General features: G+C 38.0%; 1 long non-coding RNA gene across 2 annotated transcripts in view; it reads right to left on the reverse strand.

Moving 5' to 3' along the window:
- The window catches only part of LOC148186598 (uncharacterized), a 251,276-nt gene that overhangs the window by 98,075 nt on the left and 130,649 nt on the right, over window positions 1–22,552 (reverse strand). Inside the window, exon 4 of one of the 2 annotated variants that reach the window (XR_015779533.1) lies at window positions 18,662–18,793. The exons of the other annotated variant lie outside the window; for it this stretch is intronic. This is a non-coding gene — a long non-coding RNA (uncharacterized LOC148186598). The remainder of the gene's footprint in view (window positions 1–18,661; window positions 18,794–22,552) is intronic. 2 annotated transcript variants of the gene reach the window in all.

Below are 22,552 nucleotides of genomic sequence, written 5' to 3' on the forward strand. Positions count from 1 at the left end.
ATTTTTCTGAGGACCAAAGTCTCAACTGGGTAGAAAAATTAAGAAACACCATTGCAGGGTTTAGAGTTACAGTTGCATTTAGGGTTAATATTGGAATTAATTTAATTTGTAATTATGACAATGGTTAAAATGTAACAAAATTTAAGGGTTCTAGTGGATTAGCTCAGCCTTTAACTTACAAGAACAGACAGCAAGTTGTGAGTGCGTCCCCAGACAGAGAGCAAACACTACTAATTTTGGTAAGCTACAGTTGTAACTTTAAAACATAACTTTTTTCCTATTTGTTGAACATGTTACGTTTCAGACATTAGTCCTTCCTCAGAACTGTCTGAGGAAGGACTAATGCCCTCAACTGTGTGGATGTAGGGACAGTTACAGCAAATAAGAATAAAATGCAACTTGTAACCTCAAAGCCACAAGCAGGTCTTTAAATATTCTGTCTGCTTATCAGAAGGCCTGTGTATTTATATACATATTTAAAAATGATAAGAAACGTAGCTAGTTACAGCCAAGTCATGATTTTGGAACTATAATAATCTTACCAGACAGTCCACTCTTTGGCTGTCCTCATGATTTTAAATTTTCATGAATAGCTGGGCAGCTACATCTGCTTAAGATCTTGTGATGTGATTTAACACTCCAGAACAGCAACAGTGTTGGTCCCCGGGCCAGATTGTTTCAATTTTCAAGGTCAAGTATGGAATTTCAAAGTCAGTATTTTAGACATTTCTTGCCAACTATCACTCATTGTTCATGCTATGCTTACCACATCTTCAGTTCTTTCAAAACATCATCAGAACTATGTTTCCTCTAAAAAACATGTCAGCCAAGCAAATGAGTAATTTTATAGTAGTTTAATAGTGAGTTTTTGTGGTTTTCCAGCAAACATTGGGCCTCCTCTGTCTTCCTGTGGGCAATACTGTGTAGGCTTGACCACACATACCCACACAGTACCACCATTGCAGAATGTGGTGATGTGATAAACACAATTAGTACTGGCCTATGGAGGGTCCTCGTGGGGGAGCAACAGTGGGCAGCACAAACACAGTCAAATTAAAGCCAAAAGTATGGGACCAACCACTGCCAATAAACCCAGACCTCAGCTCGTGTCCTGCCCATAATGGGCAAGAGCAGAAATGTTGGCTGGATCTGACACCTCATGAATCGGCAACTTACTGTCTGTCAGAGCTATAATCCAACATCTTAAGCTGTTGGACTATTTTTCACCTAACCGTTTTTTCCAAAGTGACCAACATTGTTTGTTTAATAACCTAGCCTCTTGAACATTGCCTCTTTCAAAGCTTAACATGATACTTTAATTTGTTACCAGTTGACCTGTTTACCTGTGAAATGTACCAAACAGGGTTTTTTGAGCATTCCACTACTCTCCCAGTCTTTTGTTGCCCCTGTCCCAACTGTTTTTGAAACATGTTACAGGCATAACATTTTGAATAAAGATATATTTACGAATAATATACATACATATATACATATACATATATATATATACACACACATACATATATATATATGTATATATACACACACATATATATATATGTATATATATACACACACACACATATATATATATATATATATATATATATATATATATATATATATATATATACACACACACACACACACACATATATATATATATATACATACATATATATATATATATATATATATATATATATATATATATATACATACTATATATATATATATATATATATATATACATATATATATATTGGATTTGGGTTGTACATGTCCTGTGTGATTTTTCACACAGAACACCTACTGAGCCAGAGGCTTTGCTCCAGCATGTCCACGCAAGAAAACCCACAGTGTGTGTGAGAGATGGCCTGAACACCTTGGGAACAGAGGTAGATGGATGGACAGCTCCTCCATTGACTGACTAGCTCAGTGACTTCTACGGCCACAGCCTCCTGATAGATGTTGGCGTAAATTCCATTTCATCTCTGATAGACCTCCACTTGCACTTTGACAGAAGACCTCAAATAAAAAAGAGCAGGGCCCCCAACTTGTCTCACCTCGCCTCAGCCAACTCCAGCCAGCCAAGGCCCCTCGATTATTACGCTGATAAATGACATCCATCAAGCATAAGGGGCCCAGCCCGACTCCCCGCGCTGGCCACTTGTCAATTACAATTATTAATCTGTTATGACTCCTCACACCACCACCCCTCACCTGCCACTGCCACTACCACTACCTCTCACCCACTCCTCCTCCCTGGACTCAATATGGCCTGCTTGTCAGCCGCTAAATCAAATTACTTCTGAATAACTGATGGTGTGTCCAAATCCATCGCTTCGATAGCTGAAACCATGCTCCTAATCCCCCCTGCTGTTGGCTCTGCTGAAAACAGGGGGGATATTTAAATCGATGAGGACTCATATTGGTTCTGACAGGCTTGGCTTTTGTTAGGTGGGGCAAGATGACAACTCCTTATCGACTGCAAGGGGATGAACTGAAATGGTATTGCTTTTCCGGCGCCATGTGCTTCCTCCCTACTGGGAGGCCAATGCAATGCTCAGACCCCAACTGAAAACCTAGCAACAGACTTTCTGCCGGAGCTACTAATTTATAATATATATACGACACACACACACACACACACATATATATATATATATATATATATATATATATATATATATATATATATATATATAGAGAGAGAGAGAGAGAGAGATAAAAATTGGGCAGGTATGTCAAATATTTTTTCAGCACTGGAGAGGGACTTGTGTTCTTTATTTTGGCTTTAAATGTCTTGATTTTATAATTATTTTACAGCAGATTTTTTTCTTAAAAAATTATTGGCATTTTTTGAAACACTTTGGGCAATTTCTAAAGAAAACATGCCTTCCAATTTTATCATAGCCAGAAACCGTAAAAACAGAAATTACCATTGAATTTTCAACTTTCCAACAGTCGTTAAACAAATAATGTGGGATGAACATTTCATTTCAAACAAACATTTCAAAAAAACAGAACCACAAGCTTAAAATAGTTATATTTCATCAAAATTACTCAAATTTAAAGTGTTTGCACAAAATAACCAGTGTGCATGACAAAAGTGAAAAATGCTTTTTTCAACTCCAGGATTTTGTCTTCAAATTTTAACTTTCAAACATCAAATGGTCAGTTTTTGATAAATAAAGGACAGTCCCTAATGGACTCCTTATCAGGCATTATCCATTACTTACTCAATACTAATAACTAATATTTTCATCAGCAAAATGTATTATTATTCTAGGAAAAAAACAACAAAAACTGCTTAGGGTAAATAAAGTGCCACTCTGCATAAAAAAAGCATAAAATAAAGCTTGTTCATCAAAAACAAATCTCAGAGGATGGCTCCACCTCCTAGAAACGCCCCTGCTAAAGATAGTTATACTGAGGCTTAGCAGTGCTGATTATCAAGGGTCAGCACTTTAAAGCAAATCTCTTTCCAGACACATGGATAAAGAAGACATTGCAGTAACCAAAAGCATCAAGTGCTTTGCTTTTCTCAGTTTTCACTCTTCCACCCCTATCCGCCTCCCAAACATGAGCTCTCTCAGATGTACACTTTGTAACTCTGTCACTCCGCTTGTTCTCCTTCAAATGTCTGCTTTGTCCCTGGAGCTCCCTGTCCCGGCATTCCCGTCCCCAGCTGCCTCATTAATGAACTGTAAATACTCTGCTATGCAGCAAAATTGATTGACTGGTGAGCCTGCAACCCTGGGAGGCGAGACGAAACTAGGATAACAAGATGTATGTGCCGGGAAACAAGTTTTTTTTTTCTGTTGGTTTAATTTACAACTTGCTTAATTTACAACCATCTTTGCGGTGCAGAACATATAGATCACGGACATAAAATACCCATGTTGTCTGTATGAGTACATTTAACATACACAGCATATAGTGACCTGCCTTCGCACGCCTGTCTGGTATTAGCTTTCCTCTGTCGCCTTGTCCCTGCACACTCAGACTGCAAATCCAATTAATCGAACAAAAAAACTGCTGCATATCTCTGACAGCCTGTCATATTTACAATGGGCTGGCAGTCTGAAGCGTGATGTCTCCACAGCTATAAGGCCAGCCAAGTCCCTGTCAAGGCTCCAAAAGAAAGAAAGGCACATATTCCTAGCTCCACACACCATTATAATCAAATGGAAGCATGAGGAGATTCACCCTGAGGCAAAGTATCACCAGCAGTCTCCCTCTTTAACACACTAATTCTTGTACTAATTAATGGGCAACAGTGCTAATCCAACAGGGAATTCATCAAATGTATATTAATCATGTTTGATGCTATGTGGGAAATGTCTTGCTCGACATAAGTTAATATTTCCATCTCTTGTGGAGCATGACCTGTTAACTGTTGGCAATAATTTTCAACAGGCAGTGACAATACTGAATTGAACTGGACTGTGTTTTTCCCACAAATCCTCAGATTTCAGCTTTTACCTTCATTGCTGAGGCCTTTATCTCCTAATTTATAAAGAGATAGCACTGATGGGTAAATGCTAATGTCACAATTGACCCAGTGTTCAGGATGTAGTATCAAACTTGGTAATACCATGTTTAAGGCCATAAGTAATCAATATAGATGACGTTTTTTCTGTAGACACAGAAGTGAGCTTTGCACTGGTTCCCTTGCCAAAAAGCCATTGGGATTTTTCCATTGGATTTTGACTAACTGCAGAAAATAGACTGTATGGTAAACAGACATTTATGATACTTACACATTTTGTTAAGCAAGATAGTTTTCACAAATGAGCTCCTCTTTTATGAGGTTTGAAGCCTACATGCAATTGCTAAAGGTAAAAAGCTAATGTTACGCTTTAAACAAACTCCAATACGGATGCCACAACAAGGCTGTAAAGCCGCCTCCGGCACGAGTCAGCTTGATGACTGTCTGAAGTCTCATTTAGCCACTTATTAGCAGCCATCTTTGACACATAAAAGCCCATGAATGGGGTATTTACTTACATATTTTATGTTGTATAACAAAATGTGAATCTCTTAAGCTAGTGTTAACCACAAACCTTATTTCAGGCATCTAACCAAAAACCCATCCATTGCCTTTGAGACGAGGGAACCGGAGGTGCTGAAATGCCAGTTCATTTCCAGGTTTTGTGACTCATTCCCAGTGTTCTCGATGCTCTCCTGAACAAGTATTCTGTCTATCAAAGTAAGCTTTCTTAAATTTTCTGCCCAAAATCCCATTTTTGGAATGTTTATTTTGTCTGACCAACAATCCAAATTACCAAAATATTCAGTTTACTATCTCATAAGACAAAGAAAAGGAACAAATCCTTATGTTTGATTAGTAGAAACCTGACAATTTTTATATTTTGCTAAATAATGGCATAAATAATTCATCCATTATGAAAAGAGAAAATCTGAAAGTTATCCGTTGATTAGCCAAAGAATTACGTCATTCATTGTTTCAGCCCTAATTATGCTATAAAGGATAGCAGGATTAAGACATTTACATTAACTACTTTGTTGTTGTAATAGGAATAAAGCAGCACAACAATACTAGGCAAACTCAAGCTGTTAAGGAAGATTATTAGATGTGGTATAAATGATCTTAAATTAAACTTCTGTTTTCCATCCAAATGATTGTGAACAATGAAAATCAATTGCTTTTAATTGCTGAACAAGTTTTCGCATGACTACAGAGCATAATGTTTTGCCTCTGCTTGCTAATAGTGGTACATTCAAGATCATTTTCCATCCATCCATCCATCCATCCATCCATTTTCTTCGGCTTACCCGGGGCCGTGTCACGAGGGCAACAGGCGGAGCACAACATTCCAGACATCCTACTCCCCAGCAACGCTTTCCAACGGGAGGTGGCCATGAGGCATCCTAATAAGATGCACAAACCACCTCCCCAATCCGGGTCAGCAGTTCTCCTCCCCTGCTGAACACAGCCTGAGACAAGCCTTGCTGTCCCTCCCAGAGACATCTCATGTTTCACGTCTCAAGATAATTTTATACTTTGTTATTAACAACTGCTCAGAAACTATAGACTGTACATAAAGATGGATGACACAACTGCTCCCCAAAAGTGAAACCAAGACACCACTATCGGCGCCTGGTGGTTGGCTGCAGTATAGGTCACAAACCCCGCCCCCTTCAAATTAGTGAATGGCACATGATCCAAACTAAAAGATCAAACTACATATACATTTTTCCTTATGCTTTAAAAAGGGGTTTGGCGATATGACTGACAAAAACCTATGCTTAACTGGCTGTACACTACCAGCTCAGCACCAAACAGTAGACAGATACATTTAGGGACTTGCATACATAATGGAGCATTTAGCAGCAAAATAGTTGGTGGAGCCAAAAAACAGAGCTTAAAGGAAAGTGAATCTTGGGCTAACAGTCTTGAGCCCTGACTAGCCGATGATGCTTAATGTTTGCTGATTTCATAGAATGTTGAACTTAAAGGCATAAATGAATCCCGATGTTTGTGGAACTGTAACATTGGGTTGGCGAAGGATTGCAGTCTGACATTTTTTTATGTATTTAACTTTAATTTAGACAAGCAATCTTGAGACAGCAGTCTCATTTTCATGAGAGATGATATAAATTGGGGGCACCAACAGGCGATATTGGTGGCCACAGGCAATTGGGCCATAGCTTTTCATTACGCACACACTCAAAGTATTCAACATTGAATGACAAAATCTAAAAATATAGGCACAAACATGATTCCAAGGGTAGCATAAACAATATAAATATAAGAATACAGTACAGACTGCTACAGGAATAAGTCCACAAACCCAGAAATGAGTCAGCATTTTATCAAGTCCGGTTCCCTCGCCATGAAGTCAATGCGTTTCTTGAGTGGGTTTTTTGTTAGATGCCTAAAAAAAGACCTGTGGTTAATAAATGCTTATGGAACTCTAAATAACTTGTTTGACTTAGAAATTGTGCAATGCCAGGAATGTTGTCTGAACACTGCATATCGAGCAACAAAACATAAAACCTATAATGTATGACATTTTGGGATTTAATAGGATGAATAAGAGCCACTTGGTTATCAAGAGACATGGCCCTTAGTCAGTCCATTCACAATAAATTTGTAGAGTTTAACTTTTCATTTCTTACAACCAAATGAGCTTAACTCATTGTAATGTCACAGTTACCACCACTCAACAGAGTACAGTACACACTAAACCTGTAGAGAAAAATGACCATTGCTGTTGTGTTGGAGAGCTTTTCAGTGTAAATGGACTGGGATTCTTTGGCATTAACACGCTGACAGACTTATTCAAATGAGCTGAAACATGCTAACTTCATTGGGCATCTAATGGACTCTGACAGCAGAGAGATATAGTGGTATTAGTTTGCATTAATGGTCATTTTAATCGCTGTCTGCTGAGGCATTATACTATTGTTTAATGAAGCTGTGGCTTTTCTGCACTGCAATTAATGTCTTTTTTTTAAGTTAACAGTCTTTTGCTGCTGCTGTTTTTATTTCTTGGCATGTGCTTTAATCCACCTGCTGTAGCATGTCATCCCTATGAAAATGTACATAGGCTTACACTTTATTTGCAATGGACTGAACATATTAAAAATGTAAAAAGGGGTGTTATAATTTAATCCAACTTTGGAGCTATTAGGCTGGTACATTTCTGGGCTTTACAGGACAGCTCAGGTTGTTTCCAGAGAGATTTCCATGGTTTAAGTAAAACATGATTTGTTTCAGATTTTGTTACTGTGTGCAGTGACAGTAGTGCCTGTTGTAGTTTGCTAACAATGTGGTGTGGGAATGTAAAGCATGAAAAAGACGGAGAGGCGGTAAAGATGTGTATGAATCTGAAATGCAGTACAAGCTGCAAAGGAAGACTGTGGGGAAATCCTCTGTGAGAAAAAGCTTTAGTGTGTTCTCAGCCTTGCTAACAGATTGTCACCACAGCGTCAAACTGCATTTCACGAAAAGGAGTGAAGGAGGCACTTTGGTTCTTGTGCTTGTAGTATCAGATAAAGCACATCAGACTGAGTTGGCTTGCAAAGCCAGATATAGTGAGCTGATTTTTATATTTACTAAATTCAACAACCGTAACACATCGCTATTTTGATTTTTCAGCTTTCTGATTCATAGGCTATTTTTCACCTACTAGCTTGTTTAGGGCTGTCAACCACATCTCACAGTCTTCATGAGCCAGTGGAACTGGCTCAAGTGTTGTCATATCAAAGCAGTGCATAACCCCCTCAAACAGAAAGCATCTCAGTGTCCCATGTGGGGTCTTTGACCATTAGTGCCATAAAGTATCCCAGTAATGAGTCCTTAAATCTGGAAATGAGTTAATATTCTAGCATTTTTTTATGTGTCTTCCCTTCACTTCATTTTATGTGTCTTAAAAAGGTGGTTGGTAACAAACCTGAGCCACACTGAACACAACTTCACATTTTGTTGTGGTAAGGATGTGAAGTCATATGATCCTAGTGTACACAAGCCTAACATTAGAATTTAGGCGCCCCATATACAGAGGTTGTATCCTGCAGCAATTCTGACCTTGACTCATTGCTGCATGTCAACCCCTCTTTCTCACCCCCTTTCACGCTCAAACTTTCCTGTCCATTAAAGGCAATGACAGCCCAAAAAATAAGCCCAACTTCATACAGAAATAAACATGTTTACAGCCTGGTACAAAAAAAAGTTCAAGTCTCTATATATAATTTTCCCATTCATGGCAACTCTAGGGAAATTAATTTTTAACTTTCCCATTTAAATGTTATTTAGGCTTAAAGTTGTGTATAATTAAGGGCGTGGCCTCCTTAAGTGATGCTGTCCATCGACTAGTAGTAGTTCTCATTACCCTGACATTTGTTTAAGTGTTTGTTTTTATGATAAGTTCGGCTTAAATGAGTTATTTAAGTATACAAAAGGGGTGTTTTTCTGCCATGACTGACAGCTGTACCAGCCAATCTGTGCACTCGCATCCAATGAAGCTGCTTGCGATTGGTTGGTGGATATTGCAAGTGCACAGAGTCTGGCTCTCAATGATATTACCATCACCAGATGGAAACATCCGTATCTCAGATATTTTTACCTCACTCAAGCATAGCAGGGGTAGGTGGGGGCGTGTCATCCATCTTTATATGAAGTCTATGATTATTTTATAGCGTTTATGGTTTTCATATTATTCTGGTGTAAAAATAACCAGGAACCTTTGAGTCTAAGAAACACTGACAACATGAAAGATCAGTAGCAAAGATCATTCTGCACAGAGCTGAACTTGCTGTCAGTGAGGAGGTAGATGGAAAGATGCCATTTTGAGCCAATAGTTATCAGACACAAATTATTAGTATCACACCCCAAATGAATAGCAGAATACACACTGCCAAATTAATGAAGAGCACCAGACGTATCCTGAAGGGACTTCCTTACGTGAGTTGGTTGTCAGAGTCCAGTAAGAATTTTCAAGTCACACTACACACTACACTGCTGAAAAAAACCTGGACGAGAGAGCAAATGAACATCAGAGAAATGATCAACACCAGCCTTCTGTGAACACCATTTCAAAAGCACTTTCAGTGTTCATTGGGAAAAATTCAAGGATTATCAAAAAAAAACATAAATGAGAACATTCACATGATGCCAAGGAACTACAGGGTTACATAAAGGAGTCATTATCAAGCCCAAGCAGCTCCCTGTTTTGGTACAGAAAGTAAAGCCATCCAGTAAAAGAAACTCAGTGCAATTAACAAACACTCCTGAAAATGCTAACAAGCATACAGTAATTGAACACCAATTTGAAGGAGATGGAGGAATGGAGCTTAAGTCACATCAGGTGGTTTCTATTCCCACATTTATTTCACAGCATGTTTGCTGATACAGTAGTGTTAGTTCAAAAGTGCAGTGGTATTATGTGGAGAGCGTGCAGTATTTTGCGTCTTATGAAGCTCAAATCTTCTTTTAAAGACTCTTTTATAGCTTACATGAAAGAAAGTTTCATTGTAGTAAGATGACCTGATTTTTATTAAAAACGTAAAAATTTGATGAAAGCTGTGCTTATACTTTGGGGAAATATTAGTCCAAATAGCATGTCAGAAAAGCAGTTCAGAACTAACACTGATTCATCCATTGTGTATATGAGTTTACACTAAGACTGTAGGCAAAAGTGGCCCAAATCAGATTTTTTTTTTTTGCTCATATATAACTGTGCTCTCCTTTGTGTGTGTGTGTGTGTGTGCGTGTGTGTGTGTGTGAGAGAGAGAGAGAGAGAGCAGTGTTAATAGCACAAATCACATGAAATCTGATCGTTTGAATTCTAATTTAGTCTACTTTTATGTGTGGTCCTAAATCAGATATAGGCCTTTTTACAACCTTTCCTTTCGACGGTGCAAGGCTAGCTGTTTCCCCTGATTTCCAGTCTTTATGCTACACGAAGTTTAGAACATCTCCTCCATTGACTGTATAAAAAACGGATGAAGCCACTGTTACGTTACAAACCTGTTTGTGGACTCTGGTTTGAAGCCTTGAGTTTGGCATTTTGAGTGCTGCCAACTTGGGTTTTTTTTTTTTTTTTGGAGCCAGAAGGGACCATAGCTAACAGTAGTTGCTAGCCTGATTAGCACGGTGCATTTTCAGCTATGGTTAACTATGACTATGCTAATGCAAATTTTTGGTAATGTATGACATTATGTGTGTACAAATTTTGCTAACACTATGTTGCTTTACCTCAGAACAAATGTAGGCATCCTTGTTTGTTTATCTTCTTTTCCTGCCACACAGATTAATGCAAAGGAGACACTTTGCTCTGTTTATGTGAGGATTAAGGAATGGGCTAAAATACACTCCTCTTAACCAACGCATATCATTTGACCTTTTTTTTGTGATAACTGAATAATTTTAAATTGGGATACAGCGACAATATACTGCTACGTCTAGACTCAGTGATTGTGGTGTTGTAGCCATGTCCTTAATTATGCATAACTTTTAGCCTTGATAACATTTTAATGTGTGAGCTATATAAAAATCACCTTACAACTGTCATATATAGTAAAACTAGGTATAGACAAAAATCACTTTTTGTATTAGGCTGTAAACATGTTAATTTCTGCAGTAAAGTAAGGCAATTTAATATGGGGATTGAGCCAGCCTGAAGTGGCCATTTGTGAAACTGGAGTTTTTTGTACTTAAGCATTGGCTTCATTTTCAAGCCCCGGAAGTTGACACTTGGTGGGCACAGTAACATTTGCCAAAACAAGTGTAAAATAAAAAATAATATAAAATATAATACATAATATAATAAATAATTAGATTTTCTGAAACTGATGTAGGAACTAATCAACCCCAGTGTCTCCTGAAGGAATGTAATTGTAGTTCATATTGATCTCTGTATAAACACTAACTTCTTGTTCTGTTTTAAGCCTCCAAACACAGCAACCACTAGTGATGTCATACCATCCACTGTTTACCGATGCCTCCCAGATTTACTTCAGAACTTTAATTGTCTTTCTGGTTCTTCAATCCTGCTTCTCTGTGTATTGTATTATTGGTCTGCACACAGTAAGAATTGATTGTAGTCATATTTAGACATTCTTGTGCCTCTTCCACAATTCTGCAGAGACAGATATTAGATCTGTACAGCACATCTGTCATGCTGTCTTATGAATATAGTTTGGTTAATACTCTAGCATTGTTTATTGCCTTTGACTTATTTTGTGAAATACAATGCTTCTAAGCATGAGGGATTATCTTTTGAAGGCTGGGTCTTCTCTTACAGGTGTGTGGCTTTGTCTTCACTTTCAGCAACAGGCTAATATTGATTTAATACCTTTTTTTTTAATGGTTTGAGCCACATTTTAATTTTAACTTAGAAATCTGTTGATAACAAGTAGTAAATCTCTCTAAAACTGGCTGCATATTTTGGCTACAGTAACAAATTGCTGTAAAATATGGCCAAATTCTAACAGTATTCTACAGTTTTTCCAAAAATCAGTAAAACACTGCACACTGTTACACTGTAAACCTAAAAGTCTACTGTGGAATACAGTGATACATTTAATGGTACTGTTGGCATTAAATAATGGTATGATGCTACCAATTACATGTAATTGGTAATTGGTAATAACATGTAAAAACACAGCCAAATTGTAGCAGTATTGTAGAGGGTTTTTTTTTGGTTGTTGTTGTTTTTTTGTTTGTTTGTTTGTTTGTTTTTTCTTTGTAAATACAAACTTAATATCATTCACTTAATATCAAAATTACTGCTGTAAAAATACAGCCAAATTTAAAAGTTATGTACGCTTTATTAATTTTTTTTTTTTTTTTACATACTGCAAAACACTATAAATGTGGTTGCTTTTTGGAGACAATATTACACTGTAAACCTCAAATTCTACTGCAGATTACTGAAATAAATGTAATGGTAATAAACTGTTGAAGTAATTTACTGTTATAACACTGTAAAACAATGGCAGGATGCCGGCAACTACAGCTACCAGGAGTTTACCAAAATTCCCTTATTATTTTAATCTGCAAAACAAAAACTGCCACCAACTGGGATCCTTCTGCTGTTCTTTTTTTTTTTTTTTAATGTACAAGAAACAATTTTGTAACTTCTGATTTTATGTACAGCTTTTTAATGTATCCCAATTCTCTAATCCTAACTTTAAACTGTTTTCAAGGATTACTGCAATACCACTTTATTTAACATACTGTCATAATGGTAAACTTTTAACCTTTGAATTCATGCACAAAGATGAGACTTTGTACCCGATTGACTACGACATTGGTCCTTATCTGATTTGTTTTAATCCTCTGCTGTGATTATTCTCAGTCTCTTTGTTGCGATCTTAGTAGTTTTCATCTGTGAATCTGTGCAAAAGACCATTTCCACTGCATTCTTATGAGTAACTTGTGCATTTGGGCAATCTATGTCACATCTGTGCTTTACACCAAAAAAGCGCGGAAAGAAATCAATCAATCTACAATCTCTGAAAGCTGCTACACAGCAGGTTACGACTCAGTTGCCATCAAGTTCTGGGAAGAATTCTTTCAGCTTAAAATTTCACAGTGCCACTTCCACACAATTCCACTAAATTACACCCTAAATTACAGTACTGTTAATGGCAAAGACTTTAAATGGCAGAGAGCCTGCCTCTGCAAAGAAAGGAGGAAATAAGGCATTGACTGAACGCTGAATATGAGGCATTGGATTTATTGAGATAATGGAAAGAAAGCATGACTGAGGAATGTATTAGGTGGAATTACTCTCACTATAATGAGCGGGATATTATCCAGAGTGAAGCTTCGGAGGGAACCGTCCGTCTGTAAAAGCCTCATGGGATCGCAGACTTCTCTCAAAACGGTGTCGTGACATTAGCGGCGCCCATTGTTCAGCGTGCAGAGGTCGCTACAGTGATCACTGCGCTCCAACCAGGCATACAGAAGAGTCATTAATAAATCCCAGGTCAGACTGAGTTAGTGTAGCACTAAAATCTACCACATGTGGTGGACCAACCACGACCAAGACATGTTTTTGCTTGACCTTTAGCAAACAATGCATAGGAGGAACGTCCAGATTTAGACATTTCTGAAGTGCTTTCAGTACTTTTCTATGCAGTGAAAGATTGCTGAAAAATAGAAGAAATAATAAGGTGGCACTGAAGCACAGCTCTAAGTAGAACACTACCATGGTTTTCTTTCAGTACAGTACTCAGTAATAAGTCTTACTGAAAAAAACAACTTGGTATTTTAACTGTGGAGATGTACCATGAAAATAAAATAAATAAAATAAAAACCCATAAAGGCTTTACAACTACAGGAGGCAGTCAAATTAAAAAATAAGGTAACAACTTTAACATTAAGTTTCAATATGTAGTTGTGTCATTATCTCTTGTAAAACAGGACAAAACCATTGGCCACAATAAAATCTACAAATCACATGTTTGACTGTGTATATCAGCTTTGGGACCAAGTCATCGTTTTGCAACAGCAGCTGATTTTAGGTAAATCAGGTAGGTTTAGGTATAGGTAACATAGGCAGCTGCAAAGGGTGCCACCCATAGGTGGGCCGTCAATGGTGCAGTCATGGAAGTTAAAAATAATGGGCGTGGCTACTGTGACATCACCCATTGGTTTGTTTACTGCAGTTTTGTATCCTCGGTACATGAATGTTGAAATTATTTATTGAGATGAAAACCATTTCTCTGTAACCAGCCGTGAATATTTCTGCTGTTAGGTTTTAACATGGGTATCTGTGGAGCTTGACTCTGTTTTTGAGCCAGCCTCAAGTGGACATTAGAGGAACTGCAGTTTCTGACACTTCCACATAGGCTTCATTTTTTACCTTTGGAGTTTGCGTTTGGGCACAGTTCAACAATTGTTTGTTTGCAAAGTTTTTTTTAGTGAAGGTCTTTCCTTTTAGCTCTTGTTTTATGTTAGCCATGAATACAATAAATAACAATAGTAATAATAATGAAATATTTGGGGCAAAAGCACAGTTTTTGCCTAGAGCGCTGAATGTGCTAAGTGCAGCACTGTTTTGTCCTAAAGTCCTAAACAAGTACTAAATTTGATACCATTTTAACAAAAAAAAAAGATAATTTATTCCATTAACAATCATGAATTATTTTGAAAATCTGTACTTATTTTTTAAAACAAGTGCAACTGCTGACATTGCATGTTCATAACATACAGCACTTTTAACCCCTACCAGAACAGAATGAATTTTGTATGTGTCTGTCCTGTCTCATTTCATTCATTATCTTATCACTTTATTTCATCTCATATTGGAAAAATGTTGTTAACTTTCTCATCCCAAATTTGCTTGGGCAAAGCTAACATGTCTAAGTGAAGTCAGAAGTCATTAGTGTTCAAGTCCAAGTTAAGTTGCAAGCCTTTTTTGATTTTGTCAAGTCGAATCTAAAGTCGTTAAAATTGTGACTTAAGTACAACTCAAGTCCACACCTCCGCTATTTATTATTAAATTTATCAATATTCTTTGTTTGTGTTAGGAACATTTCAGACAAGTTACAATTCCTTACTACATCAGTCTCCTTAAAAAAAGGTGCTACTATGGGTGATTTGGCAGAACATAATTTATACTTTGTTGCTACAGGGGCAAAATTCATGAACTAAACCCTGTGCAGTTTTGAGTAGTACAGTGTACAGAAATTATTATTATTATTGTTAGAAATTATTATGAATGTGAGAAAGTATCCAAATAAAGCATCATAATAAATTAGAATAAATAAATTATCAGTTAATAGCAGCTATAATATTAACTTTCAGTGTGTCATTTTGCTCCCATTGACCCAGTGGGTAGGTGGTGGCCCACAGACTAGAGAAGCAGGCTCCTCCCACTCTTGTTACCAAAGGCCTGTGAGCAACACTGCTCCAGAGGAGCTTGTGAATGTGTACAACTGCAGTTGTGTGAGTGTGGACAGAGCGTTCCTGCAAAACAGAGGCTAGGCTCTCAGTGATAGTGCCCTGAATAAATAAAGGTGAAAAAGAAGGCAAACAAAATGCAGGACACTGGCAGACTGCTTTTCAAATACTTCAGAAAGCAAGAAAACAATGGGTGAGCTGGAATGTATGCTATGAATATGTCACCCTATGAAATCTCTTACTTCAAACATGCTTTATGTTGCTGTTGTTTCTAGCATCATATGAGTAGGGGAAAAGTCTGGTAGCTGCTGGGCTAATTTTGGTATCTTAAATGTTTTAAGATTATACTAATTACGTTAGCATGTTTTATTTGTGAAGAGAATGTATTAAAAGACAACTGTTTTGTCTATGAACCTTGTGAGTTATCATGGAGTGAAATTTTGTACTTTTGTTTCTGTTGCTAGTAAGCCCTGTTGTGTGTGTTTTATGTAATTTAGTTAAATCAGTCATACCTAACTGCACTCAACAAAGAAGCACAGAACCCCACCAGCAGCTAATGTTTTCAAGATATAATGCACAGCAATGGAAACACACCACAGCACAAGTATAAATGCTCACAACTACATAGACCACATGTGTAGGCTACAGCCTAGGCTGTGTTGTGCCCACATACAACTATAAAACAGCCTTTAGTAGTACTGCATGGAGATATACAGTGAATTTGCTCACTGTAATACTCCAGACCTGTCATGTGCTGCACAAGTAGCAACAAATTAGCCTGCTCTTCAAGGGCTTTTTCCGCACTTGATATTTAGACTTTCAGCAGCAGCTGTGCCCCCTGTATTATCTCCCTGTGCCTTAGATCTGTTTTCAGTACAGAACACAGAGTCTGGATGTCTGACGGAAGACAAAGGGCAATTATACCGTGTCACGCATATTCTTTTGTACTTCTTCCGGTCACTTCGCTTGAAATCATCAAAGCACCTGGGAAGAAAGAGATTTCATCTCCTTGCAGCGCCCTCGCTTCATTAATTCAGAAATTGAGAACAAGAGGTTTCTCACACTGATTACATAAAAATAATGAGTTCTTTAAATTGCCTATCACAAATTTCGACTACCAGAGTTATTTGCACAGCGGTAGCTCACTGTAGTCCTATCAGACAAACGCAAAGACTCATTAATTGCATCCATCTCTGGTTGCACCAAACTGCACCAAGGCCTACACTACAGGATGTGTTCTTACTTAGTGTATTTAAAAAATTTAACTGCAAACCATGTCATCAGTAAGAAATACCAAAAATAAAAGGATATTGGGAGATGCTATGCCTCATGCCTAAAACCTACTTTATAGTATCTATAAGTATTCACCCATGGAAGTTTTTATATTTTCTAAGAACATCAAATTGAAGTGAAAACAAACCTACAAAGTTATACAAATGAATTACAAATATATAATGCTACATGTTTGCATAAGTAATCACTTCCTCTGAGAGGTTTTCAGTAGATGCATCTTTGGCAGATATAGCAGCGTTAAATGAGAGGATACGTCTGTTGGATTTGCCATTTTTTCTCATTCTCTTACAGCACTGCTCGAGCTCTGACAGCATGAGGATCATGAGTTAACAGCCTTTTCAAGTCCAGCCAGGAATTCTTGATTGAATTGAGATCTGCACTCTGACTCGGACACTCAGGACATTTACATGGTTGTTACTGTCTAGCTGTGACTTTGGACTTGGGCTCATTGTCTGGATTGAAATGAAATCTTCCCCCATTTGGAAGGTTTCTGGCACACTGCGTCAGATTTTTCTTTAAGATGTATCTACTTTTGCTCAGGCCACACTGCCTGCGTTAGCAGCGCGTGTTGGCTACCTCGCTGAGCTGCTGTGGCTTGCATGCTTGTTGTATTCACACAGACACCGTTGTTGCTGTGGTGATGCTGCATAGCTAGCTGCCACTATGAGTACTGTATTTGCACAATTGCACACTGTATTGTCAACAACATGGCCATGCAAATGTTTCACAGTAAAAAGCCTTGTGTTAATAACTTCAGGGATTCTGTCAACAAAAACATAGTCAGAAGGCTTTTGTTGTAAAACGGAAACAGGAGAGGTTGAGTAAAACAGATACTATATGATGAACATGCAACTTGTAAAGCACCTGGCCAACTGTTTTTGTGTGCATGGTCTCTCCTCTCTCACTCTCTGAAGCTTGGAAGTCTCTTGATGTTTCTCATCACTCGTCTCCACTAAGTGCGCTCCAAGGTATGGGGTCACATCTGTGTAACTGCATGAATTACCTCTACCAAGAAGGGGAAAGGGACAACCTAGGAACACTGGCACACCTCGTCTAAATGATTTTGCCTTAACTGACCTGAGCGTGTAATGTATTCAGCTGCTTTGGAGGGGAGAGCAAAGAACTAATTGAAAATTATAAGAGAGAAATTAAAGGGGGATTACAGGATTACACATTAATTAAAGTTTTACAGTATGCCTGGGTCACACTTTTATTTTCTCATTTCAAACATTTAATTTCAGCTCATTTACTGAACTCTCTGGGGATCAGCATGAAATGATTAACATCTGTACATTTTATATAAATGCATTAGACAGAGAGAATTTCTCTGGATCACGGCATGTGATTGTTGTGATAGTAGAGAAAACAGTAGAGAACTCAGGTGCGTAGTGCTATTTGTTTAAGTACTGCAGTACAAGATGTTTATGCTTCTGTTCCCTATTAACTATCACCTTTACATGGGAAGGCACTTTAGAGCTCTCTTTCTTTGTAGTAAATTTTTGTATTTCGAAGTTTTCAGAAACAAGTTCTTGACAAATCATCAAGTTGACACGGTGAACTTGTCAGCCAACAGTATAATTTACACATCCAGCAGTGTCATAGCAACAAGATCATTCACTCTCCTGAGACTGTTTTATCTTTAGCTGCACAATTCTCCGCTGTGTTTACCAGCTAGTCACAAACTGTGTCTGTCTCCTGTTTGGTGCTGAGGTAGTGTTCAAAGGGGTTTTTAGAGGTTATTCACCGACAAACAGCTGCGTTATCAGAGCCATGGGAGTGAACGAACACAGTAAACTTGTAGGCCGGACAGCTACACACTGAACTAAAAGTAACTTGTAAAGCTCCATTAAAATATTAATTATAGTAGCTTTAAGGATTATAACTTAAAGGGAGGGTTTTGGCAGCAGCAGCACTTTATCTATCATTCAGCACATTTAAAGAGACAGTTCAGAACAAAATCAAAACTGCATTTTTTTTTCTTACCTGTAGTGCTGTTTATTAATCCAGACTGTTTTGGTTTGAGTTGCTGAGTGTTGGAATATCGGCTGCAGAGATGTCTGCCTTCTTTGCAATATAATGGATCTAGATGATACTCGGCTTGTGGTGCTCAAAGTGCTAAAAAAAAAATAAAGAAAATAAACATTTGAAAAACTCAACAGTAATGTCTTTTTCCCGAAATCATGACCCAGTTTCTGAAGATAATCCACAGACTTGGTTGTGAGCAGTTTCAAATAGGGCAGGGTTGCCAACTCTCACGCATCTGCCTCGAGTTTCATGTTTTCACAACACCAAGGCAAATCTCACGCGAAAACACTGCGACAGCAATAGAGTTGAACAATGTTGTAATTTAGTGAACAACATTGACTCTAGAATACAGCTGAGTATTTGACAACCAAGTCTTGTGTGCTTCCACAGCATTTCATCTCTGTGCTCTGATTGGTGTGGGATGATTCTCTGTGTATCAGACAGATGTGGCTGTCTGGCTGCAAACACCAGCTTCTGTTGCACCTGCATTTTTAATTCAATTCATGGAAGCAGGGGATCAAGACAGTGTGTAAGTTAACTCAGGGCTGCCAACTCTCACACGCTGACTTTAAGACTCCAGTAACTGACAGTTTTCACATGTTGAACATCACACTTCCTAAACAAACAAGTGTGATTGCTGATGTGATTATGGATTACACCGCACAGTACAGTGAGAGAGGCAAACGCAGAGTAGCTTTTCCTCACAGCACCAACATGTCTGAATTAACAGTCAAATATTCAGCGGTGGAAAGTGACTTCTTTGGACTTCTACAAACTACTTTGTTTTAGTTTCAGTTTTAGTCAGATGGAATTAGGCCTGTTCTTAAATACAAGGATACTGCATGCCTCCCTTTTTTCCAGCTGCTCTGCAGGGGCTAATTTAGTGGTTTGGAAACCTGGGGCCCCATCCATACTGCTTTGCTTTATTTTCACCCTCTCATTAGTAGGCTAAATCTATTAATAGCAAACAGCAAGTAGTGAAGTTAAAGTCCTGTAGTCAGGAGAGATAGGCCTATTATCAGCGCAGTGTACCTACATTTACCTAAAGTTCGCCTTAAACAAAGTTTTATTTTATTTTATTTATTTTTTAATATTGTTATATAATGTTGCATAGTTTATTAATAATAATGCAACATATTTTAATTGCTGTATATTGTAAGTGAAGTAAAGTAAAGTGAGTAAAAAACGATCTTAATATGCATCATATCCGATAACATTTATCTTTCAGGTAAATTTGGTTTTTGAATTATCTTGAATAAATAGGTAATGATTTCTGGAAAGAGGCATTGCCGTTGAGTTTTTGAATTTATTTTTTTGGTGCTTCCAGCACCACAGGCCTAGTGCCATTTAGTTCCATTATATTGAACAGAAGGCAGACACGGCCAATATCTCCAACACTGCAGCTCACACCAAAATGATATAGACTGATAAATAGCACTACAGGTAAGAATAAAATTATGCATGTTCATTATGTGGTGAATTGCCCCTTTGAATTCCTTAGGCTATGCAGACAAAACTCATGGTTCTAAGTTAAAGTAAGAATTGCTCATTAAATGACTAAAGAACTAGATCTTTTTATAAAAATGTTACTAAAAACTGACTAAGGCGCAATATATAAGATGCTGTTAATATAACTTGCTTTTCACCTCACACCAAGAGACTGCAGTGTCTTTTCCTCAAACTCATTTAAAGCATATTATTCTCAAGTGTACTTATTTAACACACACTGTGGCTGTTTCTCTTCTTTGGTTGGTTTTACTCCTCCTTGCTGGAGTGTACCACACACACAAAAAACAGATAAACAAAACTATTTTGCTAAACTGCTTTTCATTTGAATAATGTCGTCCTACCTGCATAATTACCCACATCACAGGCTGAAGATAATTATTTTGCAAACATGGTTCAAAACACAAATTTCTCTCGCATCTCTTTCTCTTTTGAATCTCATGTACGAAAGATTTGCAAATCCCATTTGGGCGGGTTTGACAATCAGAGCACAGCCCGAAATTGCAGAGACACTTTGTGACGGGGTCACCACAGTGACGCAGAGAGATTCTTCACCGGCCCTGCTGCTGTTATCAGGTTTCCAACACAAAGACAATGTGCTGAAAGCCGTAGAAAAAAGTGGCGGCATTCATCTGCTGCCATGGTCGATGCTGGCTACAGGATCAGTTAATGTCATGACTAAATGGCTCCATTGATTCATGTACAGTACACACGCAGGTACATACTTGTCATGCACAGGCATCTTTTCCTGGAAAGCTATTTCCTTTGGAGTCTGGACCATGATAAAAGTCCATGAATAATGACAGGAAGAATCCTAGCAAACTGTTCACACCAGTCATGATCTCATCTCTCGGAGGCACCTAAGTCATTTCTTCAAATGTCACCATCAGAGCCGGAGCTGCTATAATGTATAAGGCTCCCTTGAATTAGTCTTTAAAAATAAATTCAAAGCTGCATTTGAATGAAGAGCTCCAGCTGCTGTCCCTGCTGATAACTACTGACTGAGGACTTGGCTACAAAAATGAAGCTGCTCGCTTTGCCTCATTGCACATATGACATGTAGGCAGTTCAGTTTGTCAAGTCAAGGGCGAGAATTAACAAATGCAGGGTTGGCATGTTTTATGTCTCATCTTGGGTGCAATTTGTTTCAGAAAGCGGATGAAAAAGCTGCCGCAGCCTCGTTCTGTTTGTTTTTTAGCAAGGCTGCCTCATTCATCTCTAAAGGCAAGGTACTATTTCACCTTGATCATACAGTTTTGTCAACATGGAGATCAGTCACAACTGTTGTTGATGATGTGTATCTCTGAAGGACACGGTCAGGAAGAGACAGACAGTACTGTGGAGAAGAACCTTCTGTTCCTTCACCAACAACAGGAAAGGAGGTCTTCTGTTTAATATCAAATTACTAAAAGTCATCAAAGAAATAAAAACATAAACACATTAAAAAATAATAATAATTTAATGGTGACAAGAAAATAATCTAAAAATTGGCTGGGTGGGATTAATAGATATGATCAAAAATTGTGTTACAGAAAAAAAACAAACATTTTTAGCACTTTCTCGAGGTAATTTTCTTGTTTTGTGTGTTTTTTTCGTGGTTACTGCTGGCGATGGTGCTATCATCAAAGCACAACCCCTCACAAAGTTAGCTCTATCAATAAAATTGCCATTGTTAGTGCTGTTCACGCTATTAGCACCATTAGCTGCTATGCATTTGCTCAAGCGCCTCCATGTTGAGAACTGTGTGCAGGCAATCTCAGCTCAGACTCTAAATCATTGATCTGCTCAGAAAGTCATATACAGCTACTTTTAGTCCATACAAGGATTAAACTCTAACAGCACTGGATCCTACAATTCCCACAATGCATCTTTTTGTTGATTAGTCTTGCCTGGAGATTGCTCACCTCTTTCAAACTACACACGTGTTTGTAACACTGACTCTGTTAAGAAGAGTAACAGTTTGCAGCCATGCTAGAAGCTCTTGCTCTAGCTCTTGCTAGAAGTTATGGCACCACTGTGCTTTGAACTAAGTGGCCTAAGTGGCAACACTTGCAGGCAAGTTTTCACCATTCATCCTCAGGGGAAGATAAATGTCTGTACAAAACCTAATAGCAATCCATCCATCAGCTGTCATTTAATTGAAACCAGTAATTTCAACCTCATGGCAGAACTATATGAAAAGTCAGTGGATTGCCATCCTCTGGGGACCATGGATGTCTGGAGTAAATGTTGTGCTTTTCCATCCAGTAGATCTTAAGATATTTCAGAAATGGTGAAAACTTTTACCCTCTGGTGGTGCTGGAAGAAAAGTCAGGGGATCACTTATGTTATCAGTGTGTATCC

Source organism: Plectropomus leopardus, chromosome 17 (genome assembly GCF_026936395.1).
Source record: "Plectropomus leopardus strain MGB_pleo_1.0 chromosome 17, ASM2693639v1, whole genome shotgun sequence".
Lineage (NCBI taxonomy): Eukaryota > Metazoa > Chordata > Actinopteri > Perciformes > Serranidae > Plectropomus > Plectropomus leopardus.